Here is a 12,326-nt window from a genome sequence, read left to right as displayed (position 1 = left end):
GTTAAATGCAGAAATGACACGATGGGAGCAAAGCTGTATTGAGCTAAGAAAATGACTACAGAGGGCAAGGAAATGTGTGACAATGTATTATTGAGTTATATCATTAATGGATATAATCTGCATAAAAATACCATATAAATGGCAAAAGAGGATAGAGCAATGTCTGAGTAATGTTTCCATGTATCACTGGAATCAAGGGACCGTAAAGCTGAAGCTCATTCTTATAAATTAAGAAGGATATGTTATGGGCTGGCCCGGTGGTGCAGCGGTTAAGTTCGCACATTCCACTTTGGTGGCCCAGGGGCGCGGGTTCGGATCCCGGATGTGGGTATGGCAGTGCTTGGCAAGCCATGCTGTGGCAGGCGTCCCACATATAAAGGAGAGGCAGATGGGCACGGATGTTAGCTCAGAGCCAGTCTTCCTCAGCAAAAAAAAAAAAATTGAAAACACTCTTTGGAACCCTTGTGTGCTGTTGCTGGGAAGATAAAATCATATTCAGGTTCTGAAAAACAACATGGCATTTCCTCAAAAAAGTACAAATTGAGTTACCATCTGATCAACCAGTTCTATTTCTGGGTAAGTACCCAAAAGACTTGAAAGTACAGACTCAAACACATATATGTCCACTATGTCCCCTCATGTTCACATTAGCATTATCTACAATAGCCAAAAAGTAAAAGTGACCCAAGTGTCCTTCAACAGTTGAATGGATCAAAATTCTGCCAGTGGCTTTTAATAGCTCCACTGTCCAGATAGTGCCCATGATTTTCCCTAAAGACTAATGCCTAGGCATCATGGGGTCTACTTTGAATAGAAAGACAACTATTTTGAGTTACCATCTGGGAATTTCAGAGTCTGACAACCCTGCTCACTCCGAAAATCTGGACGTTGAGTATGTAATGGCCAGTGCCCAAAGGTCAGGATATTGGTGACCATTTGGACAGGGGTGGTGACTTGTAAGCATTTATGCCGTTGATCCCACTTTAGAGGGTTTGAATTCCCCAGCCAGTATCCATACCTTGTGACATTTACATACTTGTATTAAAAATATATAAGCATCTGTTATAACCTAATAATAAAAAGTCAAATAACTCAATGTAAAAATGACAAAGTTGTGCATACATATTTTTCCAAGAGAGATAGACAAATGGCCAAGAGCATATGAAAAACTACTGGACATCATTAGTCATCAAAGAAATGCAAATCAAGACCTCAGTGAGATACCGCTTCACAATCACTAGGATGGCTAGAATAAAAAAATCAGACAATATCAGATCTCATCAAGATACACAGTGAAATTTCAACCCTCATACATGGGTGGTACAAATATGAAATGGTGCGGCCATTCTGGAAAACAGCCTGAGAGTTCCTTAAAAAATTAAACCTTAGAATCACCATACGATGCAGCCATTCCTTTCCTAAGTATGTGCCCAAGGAAAATGAAAACACATGTTGGAACAAAACTTGTACATGAGTTTTATGGTAATGTTATTTCTAGTAGCCAAAGGGTGGAAACAGTCCAAATATCCAGGAATGGATCCGTGGATAAACAAGTTTTATCCATCCCCTGAAATTTTATTTGGCCATGATAATGAATGACGTATTTATACAGGGTCCAACACGGATGTACCTTGAAAACCTTATGCTAAGTTACTGAAGCCAGTGCCAAAGTCACTGTCAGCACACACATTGAATTATTCCATTCCTAGGAAATAGGGAGATCTATAGAGACAGAACGTAGACGAACGGTTGTCTAGGGCTGGGAATTGCGGAAGGAAGAGGAGAAGATTGGGAATGACTGCTAAAGGGCAGAAGAGTTTCTTTTTGAGGTGAGAAAAATATCAAAAATTGACTGTGGTGGGTCAGCCCTGATGGCCTAGTGCTTGCAGTTTGGCACAGTCTGCTTTGGCGACCTGGGTTCCGTTCCTGGGTGTGGAAGCGCACCCCTCGTCTGTCAGTAGCCGTGCTGTGGAGGATCATATGAATCATATGATCGGTCTAGTCTAGTTTTTTGAGGAACCTCCATCCTGTTTTCCATAGTGGCTGCACCAGTTTACATTCCCCCAATAGTACACAGGTTTCCCTTCACATCCTCACCACCGTTTGTAACTTCACACTTGTAGAGCTTTATTATTTTCTACTGATGTTTTGCAGTTTTCAGAGAATTTGTTTTCTACTTAATTTCTTAAACTTATTCCTATTTTATTCTCTCTTGATGCTACTATACGTAGATTTCTTCTGTTAATTTCCTTGTCAGATTGTTCATTGCAGTGTATAAAATACAATTTATTTTCATACACTGATCTTGTTTCATACAAATTTGCTGTACTCAATTATTGGTTCTAATAGATTTTTTTAGTGGGTTACTTAGAGTTTTCTATTTGCAAGATAAGACACATGCAAGTGAAAATAGTTTTACATATTCCCACCGAGCCTGGATGGTTTTTATTTCCTTTTCTTGCAAAACTGTTCTGGCTAAAACTGCCAGTACATTGTCAACTAGAAGAGGAAGGGCAGACATTCTTGCTTTGTTCCTCATTTTTCGGAGAAAATTATCAGCCTTTCCCCTTTAAATATAACATTAGCTGTGGGTGTCCCATACTTGCTCATCATCAGGCTCAGGAAATTTCCTTCAAATTCTGGTTTCCTGAGTGTTGCTCTTGTGAAACGATGTTTAATATTGTCACGTATTTCCTCTGAGTGTATTGAGCTGATCAGGCCATTTCTGCTTTTCTGTTAATGTGACGTGTTACGTTAATGGATTTTGAGCGGTTAACCTTACCCTGCATCCCCGGAATGAATCCCACTTGTTCATGGTGTATAAACCTTTTAAGTTGTTGCTGGATTAGGTACTAGGATTAGCTGAGCTTTTTCTGGATCCATATTCACAAAGGAAATAGGTCTGTAGTTTTTTGGGATACTTTTGTCTGATTTTGGTATCACGATAACACTGGCCCCAAAATGAGTTGGAAGTGTTGTGTTGATTCTGTTTTGGGGAAGACTTTGTGAAGAGTCTCTGTTAAGCCTTGATTGGATGTTTTGGAGGATTCTGCTGTGAAAATCTCTGGGCCTGGGCTTGTCTTTACGGGTATTTTTTTGCTTACTTATTCAACCACTTGTTCTAATTCTAATCAGATTTCCTTTTTGAGTCACTTTTGGTAGCTTGTGTTTTTCTAGGAATTTGTGCATTTCATCTAAGTAATATAATTTGCATGCAATTGTTAATTCCTTTCTAATGCTTTTGATTTCTGCAATCTCAGTAGTGATATCCCCTCCTTCATTCTGCTTCTGGGGATCTGAGTCTGCTCTCCTTTTCCCTAGGTCAGTCCAGCTATTGTCTGCTAGTTTTCTATTGTCAATCCTGTTGGTCTTGTCATAAAACTCACATTTGGTTTTATTGATTTTCTTTATGGGTTTTCTATTCTCTATTTGCTTAATTTCTGCTCTATGTTTTATTTCCTTTTCTCAATACATTTGGTTTGGTTTCTCATCCTTTTGAATTTGAGTTAGGTAAAAGGTTTGGTCATTGATTTGGGATCTTTTTTCTTTGTTAGTTTAGGCATTTGTGGGTATAATTTCTATCTACATAGTGTTTTCAAAGTAGCCCTAAAAATTTGTTATATTGTGTCCTTTTTTTCATTCATTAAAAATATTTTCTAATTCCCTTCTTGACTTCTTTGACCCATTGGTTATTTAGGAGTGTCTTGTTTAATTGGCTCGAATTTATTCTTTTCCCCAAATTTTCCCAAGATATTGATTTCTATTTTCATTCCATTGTTGTCAGAGATCTTACTTTGTATTTTAAAATAGAAATTTCCTAGCATTTAAAATTTATGAGGTTTTTAAATTTTTTTTATTTTTTCCTTTTTCTCCCCAAAGCCCCCCGGTACATAGTTGTGTATTCTTCGTTGTGGGTTCCTCTAGTTGTGGCATGTGGGACGCTGCCTCAGCGTGGTCTGATGAGCAGTGCCATGTCCGCGCCCAGGATTCGAACCGACGAAACACTGGGCCGCCTGCAGCGGAGCACGCGAACTTAACCACTCGGCCATGGGGCCAGCCCCAATTTATGAGGTTTTTTAATGGTGAAGTTTACTCTATGCTAGAGAAAGGTCCACGTGTGGTTGAGAAGCATGCGTATTCTGTTGTGTAAGGAGTTGCACATCAGATGCCACAAACCTCATTCACATGGCCCAGTAGTGATTCCAAACTTAGAAAACAGGTACAATTACCAGCCCAAGCTCTTTAACTTCATGACAGTCTAAACTCACTCTCCAGAGTTTTGTAACAGCAAACATGCAAATTAAAGAAGAAGGGGGTAAAAAATGCCCCCATGTATCTCAGGTTTTTGAGGATAGACCTTGTCTCTTCCATTCCTCCACAGATAAGGTGTTACTTCTGGGCTACTGTCTTTGTTGGGGAGCAGACCAAGAAGCACGCAGTTGGCCTTTCCCACCAGAACATGCCTCACTAAAAGGGTTAGGAAATCCACATATGTATTTTGCACATAAATAAGTACAACTATTTGCATTTTGTATCTTGGGCCTAATGAGCTTATCTATAACTTTATTAAGCATTTAATAATTTATAATTTTATAAGGTTTATGACTGGTCTTTGAACATCTTTATTGCAATATTTATATTTTGTTTTTGATTGTTAAGACCTATTTCAACTGCTAATAATATGATCTTTCTCTCTATATTATTATTGAAAACATTTTCCCAGGTGGTGTTTCTGTATATATATTTTTTAAAGATTTTTTTTAACAATTATTTTTTTAAAAGATTTCATTTTTCCTTTTTCTCCCGAAAGCCCCCGGTACTTAGTTGTGTATCTTTTAGTTGTGGGTCCTTCTAGTTGTGGCATGTGGTATGCTGCCTCAGCATAGCTCGATGAGTGGTGCCGTGTCTGCGCCCAGGATTCGAACTGGCGAAACCCTGAGCTGCCAAAGCAGAGGGCGCAAACTCAACCACTCGGCCACGGGGCCGGCACCCCTCTATATCTTTTATTATTAGCAATGATACGTTTACATTTTTTAGCTTTTCAAATCTATTCAAATATCATCTACATTTTTCTTGGAATATCATGACTTCCACTGCTTAAGTATACAGAAATACTTTCTCATGTTTACTTTCAGTGTTTTCATTTTATATTCTTACTGTTTAACTCTTTACCCCATATAGAATTGTTCTGCGTAAAGGAGACAGGAGAGTTCTAGACTGCCGGGATTCACGGTCTCTTTTGTTCCATCCTTGTGTCTGTTGGTAGAGCATCAGGGGCTCATCTGTCCAGTCCACAGTTTCTCAATGTTGACACTACTTCGATGTTGACAAGAGAGTACTCTGTCGAGGGGACTGTTCTGTGAATCGCAGGGCCCCTAGATGTCTGTAGCAGTGCTCCCCACCTGCCACAGTCATGACAGCCTGAAATGCCTCCAGATGCAGCCAAATGTTCCCTGAGAGGCAAAATCACCCTTCTGACAAACAACAGGTCAGTTCTTATGGTGGCAACAGACCATTAAATTATGATAAGTCATTAATTTGTGGAATTGGTGCATCTGGTGAAACTTGTTCTTCTTCCTTCTTTTTAGCAATATTTTCCAGAATACCCTTTGGAGTTATTTTCACAGATATACTTTAGGATTGCTGTATTTTGAGACAGAAAAACAGATCCTGATGGAAATTTGAGTGAAACTGTTTTAAAATGTTGGTGTGTGTAGAGGGAGCTGCATCTTTGACTTGAGGAGTCCTCCATGCACCAAAGTTGATTATGTTTCCATGGAGGGGATGCGTCTGTCACCTCACCAGGACATAGGCTTGTGTGCACATAGCTCTCACACATGGCGTTGGTCCTAAACCTCCACATTTCATATATATGTTGCAGGACATGTGATTTTAATTAAATCCTCTGTGTTGTTATATATTATGTGTGTATGTACACAATGTTCAGCAAATGGACTCCATCATCAGTTGTAGTAATTTTATCTTGTCAAATAAACAGTGCTCTCATCTCCAATAACAGTATTTGCTTCTTGCATGTTATTCATCAGATGGATCACTGTGTTTTCTGACGTGAAGTTATAGAGGAAATCGATCATAAACACTTGGAGTGAGAAGAAACATGTTTGGTTCTTGTTTGGATTGGCTCCTCCTTTCGATGGGCTGCCTCTCACACAGCGGTTCCTCTTCATGCTCTGCTCCCAAACATCTTCTATGAGTCCTAGGCTGGCCTGGTTGTCATCGTGCCTGAGAGTGACCACGGGATTTTAGCATGAAAAGGTGGCTAAAAATGCTATGGCACCCTCTTGAGATTTCAAGCAAGGGCAAGGGGAATCTGTTTCATGGTGGGGATCTGAATAAAGCCTGCGGGGAAGAACAGAGTTCTTTGTGATTCACACAGAGGAATCAATCCTAGTCAAGGAACCATTTGTCCTAATTTCATACAAAGAGATGAAGTTGCTTGGTGGCAAAGCTTGGTCTGAGTCAGGCAGCCTGGTGATGAATCGAGCACCCTCCTGACTGCCTGTGTAAAGTCACACCCATCACTCAGCTCCCCTAACTCTCTGTTTCCTCTCTTATCAAATAGGATCATGCTGGTGCTTCCCTGTTAGAAGTCTGTGCAGATGAAAAGCAACGAGCCAGTCCCCCTAAGGTGCTGAGTGCCGTGCCTCACACTCAGTAAGCCTCCCCAACGTGCCTTATTACTAGTGTCAGCACTCCTGTTAGTATTCTCACTGTCATTGTCATCATCATCTTGACAACGACTTAGAAAGCAGAACTTCTCTCCATGGAATTAACATTTTACACTGCAGATGACCCACTGGTTCCTTGACATGTAAGTTTGCAACTGGCCCGTAAGATTACGGAGAACTGATGCATTGAGCAGAGTCCTGTGATGACTATTTTGATTTCCTCTATGGATACTTACTTTCCCATACTTTGAAATCTTCACTATATAAATGCAGTGACAATTAGTTTTTGGTAATTCAGGCCTTCCTCACCAGATAGAACAATTTGGTTAATCCTTCTTCCCACTGCTACCTCCAACACCATGCCGATATTTCAGCTAGACCATGAAGAAAAAAGAGTTTTCAAAGTGCCAACATCTATCTATGAGGTCGTGCTATTTAAAGGTACTTCATCACTCCCAGCACAAGGAGAATCAGTTGCGCTCTCATTGTCATTCAGAGCTAAGATCATGTTGGATGGTAATGTCAGGAGTTCTCCAGGTGACATCTGAAACTGGCTCCCATGCATGGGGGGCAAAGAGAGAGCAAAGAGAGAAGCAGCTCACTCCAGATTGGCAGATGGCCATTTGAATAAGCAAGGGAACATGTATATGAGCTTGTGTTAGGCGAGGCAAAATGAGCAGATGTCTGCACCTGCCCACCAGAATTGTAAAAGTTTCTATAGAGGCTTTGACGGGGCTCAGTAACGTCTACCGTCCAGATGGTCTCAACAGCACATTCTTTCCTCCAGGCTGCATCATTGAAATGTCTCAGGAACATTGTGAGGCGTGTATATTCCAAGGACAGGGGAGTGAGTAAGAAGCCTCTGACTTACCAAGTCCATCTGGAATGTCAACAAGTGGTCACATCCTCTCAGTGACCTCCAACAGAGAACTTCTGGAATCTTGGGTAGCTCATTCCACTGAGGTCATTTTTCAAGGTCATGGGTAAAATATCTCTCTCCATACCTACAAATAACCCCCTGTGCTTCTTCAGTGGAGCTCTTTGCTTAGAAGACCACCTTATGGGGTATCCTTGTGTCCTCATGGGCTTCCCTCAGTGCAGGTGGATGCACCAGCACTCTAAGTACTTTTTGGCCCTCATGTTTGCCACGATGGAGACTAACAGGAAGAACCTGCAAATACCAAACACAACCTTCAGATATCACATCTCTCGTGCTGAGCACAGTGAGTAAAGGACCTTTGACAGCACCATGAGGTGACCTCAAGACAGAGCCAGGCTGTCCTTAATGTTACCTGTGAGAAGCAGAAGAGTTTATCGATTCATGAGTGGGGGAAGCACATCCTGAGTTTCTGCACACATGGGGCCACTACTGGAGCGGTGCACTTCCCACAGTGTGATGAAAGTAGGGTGGGGAGGGCAGTGATGAAATGTAGCTTCCCCGGCACCATGTTTCTGACTGTGTGAGAGCGGAGCCAGACTCATGCATCTTCCCAGGTGGACGCACATTCTTAGGATGGTGTTTCCTTTGTTTGAGGTGGAGATGAGGAGTTGGGAGTTAAAACAAACAACAGAGGCATTCCTGAGTTAGGAAGTCAGAGTGATTTCCTGGAAACCTCCTTCTAGACTATCATTTTCCAGATAGTTCCTAAAGGGAAGAAGAATAACAGAAAATGAAATGGAAATATCTTCTGCATCTCTCAATGCTTGATGCTGAATATCCACAGAACTTCTCTTCCTACGTTGGACAGGTGACTGATCAATGATGCTACTGCCCAGCTGTGTTCCCCCTTGTATGATGAGCTCTGGTGGCAAACTGGGCCCTTCTTTTCTCTCTTCATTGAGATCACTGTGGTTCTTAGGCCTGGCCCCTCAGCATTCTTCCAGGAATGCTTCTCTGTCCCTGGGTGTGCTGGAGTTATGGTTACACTTTGGGTGGACTTGAGAGGCCTGTTTGTCTCAGATGACATCAAAGGTGAGCACTTCCTCAGGGAATTGGGAGAGGAAATGAGCAGAGATGGTATCTGTGCAGACTAAATGGAAAGTATGCCTGTCCACGTGTCCCCAACACTGCTGGAATGAACGTTAGTCTCTAGTATCACAATGGAATGATCATTTCGATGAAACCCAGTTTTCCGATGTCTCATTATATTTGGATTAAATAGTGTAACCACAAGGAGCAGGTGGGTCATGGCCACAGAGAGTCATTTAACCATTGGTAAGAAAGAGTCTCTGCTTACATTTTTTATAAGATACAAATATTTTAATGTCAGAAATATTTTCTAAAGTTAACCTTTCTGAACACCCAGAAGTCATTTTTCTTCTAAAATGATGGTTTGTTTTTTCTCAAAATGCGCTTATTCTGAATCTGACTGAAGCATTGGAAGGATGCCCACCTACTGCATCCTTGGTACTGTAACTGAACTCAATGGGTTCACCTCTTGGTCAGAGCAGAGCTGAAAACACAAGCAAAGCAGAAGTAGGTGAAGAAAGTTTTATTTCTTGCAGAAGCAATGGAGAACACCAGGGATCTCTCCCAAAGCAGTGTCTCCCCAAACAAGGATTTGAGGGGTCGTTTTATTGAGATCATAGTACAGTTCATGAATATTCAGTTGAGGAAGAGGCACGGGAGCAGGGTTTATTGCCTAACCATTGTGCTCCTTTAAGCTCATTGGTAGAAGGGACACATGCGACTACATACATAGTATGATCCAGAAATGGCTGCCTGGTCCCTCCCAGAGGAGGAGAATTGAAAATATTAATGAGTTGATAATGGGGAAAGTTCACTTCAGAGCAGATCGAGGCGAACAGAACTGGCTTCGGCCAGCCTGCTTGTGGGAACCTCTGGGGGTTAGGCTCTTCCTGTAACTTTCCATGTGCAGACACTCAACAGACAATGTTAGTTTTTTATCGGATCCTCTGTACCCCTTTCTTTGCCTAGTTCCCTGGTCACCGTATCTGTCTGTGTACCTATTTGGCAAAAACTGTCAGACTACAGTTGTCAACAAACATCAAAATGGAGAGAGACTGATCATTGTCATGTGGGGACGGTGAGCCGAAGAGTTGAAAGAAAGATTTCTTGGACTCTCAAGGTCTGGCAGTAGTGCACTTTTGTTTAGAGAATAGTGTGGAATAGCATGGGGACAGGACCCATGGGCAGTCAGAGCTGCTGCTGCCATGTGTTCAGGGCTAGGGCTAAATTTATAAGGCATGGGTACATGCCTTATTTTTACTAGACAGAGAAAAGATGATGTAAAAAGTCATTAAATGGTTTCAGTGCAGATGGGGTCTGGTTATTGTGCGGTCGTATAACTTTAGATAGGAATCTGGTCATATAGACCAGCATGTAGGCCAGGATGCCCTGGGTTCTCTCCCTGGGGCAGCCTTAATCCACACCATAAAATCCATCGCATCATATAAATCAGCATGTAGGCCAGGACACCTTGGGCTTTTCCACCTGGGGCAGCCTTGATCCACATCATAAATCCCCCCCTGAACCCACTTGGCCCCAAAATCTCTTGGGGATATGGATGATGGTAAATCTTCTGTAACTACTTCTGGCTGTACAAGGTCGTAGAGCTGTCCCTAAATGGGGCCATAGGTACAGGCAGGAAGTTCAGAGGACCGGAAGGCTGCACCCGTGGAGTCCAAGGCTGACAAGGTACACGGATCCTCTGGAGACGAGAGAGTCATTTGACGAGAGGTGGTCCAGGAAGTGAAACTTTGTTGACATGTGGAGGACAAGCAACGAAATAGACAGCAAATTATAATAAGAAATACAAGCAATATGATTAATGCAATGAATGAGGCTTTGATAGTAGTCCAGAGACCTGGTCCTGACCAGGAGTTCAAACAATCATTTAGAGATAGGGTAGGGTCACACATGGATTTAATTTGGTGGCTCATATCTGATAGGAAGCCAGAGATATTTTGATGGTAGTCAGGAATATAGACACAACATTCAGTTTTTATAATGGCACAAGTGCCCCCCTGTGCTGCTGTCAAGACATCCAGTGCCATTCGGTTTTGGAGGACTGCCTTACGCATTTGGGATACTTCTAAATTGAGCAGCAAAAGGCTATGTTGTTTACCATTTCATGCCTTCATAGTAAATTTGTTTAGAGCTTCCATGTGCCAGATGACACTTTCATTTCCTAATTGGGGAAGGAAAATTGAGGCAAGGTGATCATACCAGTGGAAGACAGATCATGTTCAGTGCTGTTACGGGTTGGGTAGGTTAGCAGGAGGAGATATAGTAAATGTAGCTCTACCTTGCATCCAGACGAAGCCTAGGGTGCATGATCCAATCCATCCAGGTAGCAGCCAAGGCCATAAGTTGGAGTCACATAGCCACTGAGTGCCATTAAGAGGTAACCAATGTATGCTGGGCCGCCTATCCCAGGCAGTCCCAAACCAATCAGTATTTTTTTAAGGCTATGATATGAGAACACATATAACAGGAAATTTTCCCCATAGGTCGGGTGTTATTGGGCCACGTATCACAGGTGTGATTGGTTTGTTCCCAACATAGAGTGGCCTTTTGACTGAGTTGACCACTACTAGGAGTGAGCCAAATATATTCATCCCAAATTTGATATAGTCCGTCCTGTGTGTATCAATAGGTGCTGGGGTCCAGCCTCGGCAGAGTCCAGGTTCCCGCGGGAGAGACGGCGTCGTCGAAAGTGCAAGTGCAAGACGTGACTCGATGCAGTTGCAAACAAGTACAATTTATTTCGGGGACGGGGCATACATATATAGTGAAAAATTATGTGAGGTGGTCTGACTATTGTCGTCATAAGATCAATAGGTGGGGGGTAGTGCATAACTAAAGATAATTATTTTCCTACATGCGAGGGCTGTTATCCAAAGACCATATGTGCAGCAAGCATAGGTATCAATTGTTAGGGAAGAGGTTATATAGTTTCAAGGTCTTCAAAGAAGCTAGGAGGACCGTGAGTATATAATTAACGGAACACAGACTCCCTCATCCTTAGGGGTAGCTCATTACTTTTAGAGATATGGTTCTGCCTGTTTCCACAAGGTTTCCAGAGCAGAGAGGAAGACATTAATCAATGATAGGCTTTGAAGTAAGGAGTTCAGAAAGGAGGACGAAGGATTCTGCCTAAAGAATTGCGTTCCCTGGAGAAGTGCCTTGCACGATTCTCCTTCCATTGCCAGACCTTGTCACAATGCAATGGTAACTAGAGTGGGGGAATGCTTCCCACAGATAGGTTGGGGACTTTGCCTTTGGAACTTGTTATTTATGATCCACCTGTGACAAGGCAAATCTAGTTAGTATTTGGGCAGTACTATTGAAGGAAAAGGTTTGATTGTGGCCAGGGAACTCCCAGGTATCAGAGATGGATGGCCACAAGGAGACATTATGATTAGTAACAGATGAATCTTGTAGAAGAAAAGAGTTAGAATCTAATATCCATGAATGTGTACTATAGCTTCTACTGAAACATTATTTTTTCTCTCTAAAACCACCCTCATTTTTACAAAAGATAGCCAAATTAAGATTAACTGGTTTGCAAAATAAATGTAGTTTCAACACAACTTCGTCCAATTATTTACATAAGTGCAACAAGGATAGCAACTAATTATACAGGCTCTTTGAAACCTGCTTTGCTGGAATTT

The sequence above is a fragment of the Equus przewalskii genome, unplaced genomic scaffold, assembly GCF_037783145.1.
Source record: "Equus przewalskii isolate Varuska unplaced genomic scaffold, EquPr2 contig_13320, whole genome shotgun sequence".
Taxonomy (NCBI): Eukaryota; Metazoa; Chordata; class Mammalia; order Perissodactyla; family Equidae; genus Equus; species Equus przewalskii.
Note: the sequence above shows the minus strand (reverse complement) of the source record.